This window comes from Impatiens glandulifera, unplaced genomic scaffold, assembly GCF_907164915.1.
Source record: "Impatiens glandulifera unplaced genomic scaffold, dImpGla2.1, whole genome shotgun sequence".
In the NCBI taxonomy this organism is placed as follows: Eukaryota; Viridiplantae; Streptophyta; class Magnoliopsida; order Ericales; family Balsaminaceae; genus Impatiens; species Impatiens glandulifera.
In genome coordinates, this window is record NW_025919578.1 from 1 (window position 1) to 1,001 (window position 1,001).

Genomic DNA, 1,001 nt, shown 5'->3' on the forward strand with positions numbered 1-1,001 from the left:
TTATGCATACTTTACACTTTCTGGGCTTGAAAAATGAAACTGCTCTGAAAGTTATTAAACACAACTTAATGGTTCCAACTTCCAAGCCCCTGTAAGTTATAATCTGGCTTGATACCGCAGATTTTTTGAAAAGCATAATTCAGTTTAAGTTTATATTCAAAAGTAGAAGCATGCGGTAAGTGACAGATAGAGTTTACAAATTCAGGAATCAGATACAAGAATTCACATGTTCTATGATTCTGACTTCTGAATGTTTTATTTGTGGAAGAAGATGATGGTGTAGATTTCAAGATGGGAACTGCTTCTATTTGTTGATTAGTTGTGGTTATGCATAAATTGCAGGGTTAGCAGGGGGCTACAGCAGATGTACACTGCTATGATGGTCAATCAAAGAGATGGACCAGGATAACACCCCACGGAGAACCCCCTACACCAAGGGCTGCACATGTAGCAACTGCTGTTGGAACCATGGTGGTTATTCAGGTTGCTAGATGTATTTCATAGTTGTTTTAATCATTTATGCACTTGGTGTTTGGCTACCAATTTCTATTCGGTTGTTCATACTGACCCTTCTTCACAATTCTAAGGGTGGAATTGGTCCATCTGGTTTGTCAGCGGAGGATCTTCATGTTCTTGATCTCACACAACAAAAACCACGATGGCATAGGTAGAACTCTTTAGCTTTTGATTGTACTTCATTTATAATTACGAAGAGAAAGGAATGCTTTTTCATCTGTATATATGCACATGTATCTGACATATCCACCTCCTCTCCTCTCTCCCCACCCCCACCATTAAATAAATAATAAATAAACTTTGCAGGGTTGTTGTTCAAGGACCTGGACCTGGTGCAAGGTATGGGCATGCCATGGCTCTAGTAGGACAACGATATCTCATGTCAATTGGTGGAAACGATGGTCAGTTTTATTTGTAAAGTCACCATTTGTGCTTTATTGTCCATCCACATATGGCTTCTTGGCCCATTTTGAGTTCTCGTAGTA

General features: G+C 39.4%; 1 long non-coding RNA gene across 1 annotated transcript; it reads left to right on the forward strand.

Annotated features, from left to right (window-relative positions):
• Window positions 1-282: 282 nt before the first annotated feature.
• Window positions 283-918, forward strand: LOC124918189. The gene is made up of 3 exons (XR_007097346.1): window positions 283-483; window positions 588-667; window positions 823-918. It is a non-coding gene; the product is annotated as an uncharacterized LOC124918189 (long non-coding RNA).
• The last annotated feature ends 83 nt before the right edge of the window (window positions 919-1,001 follow it).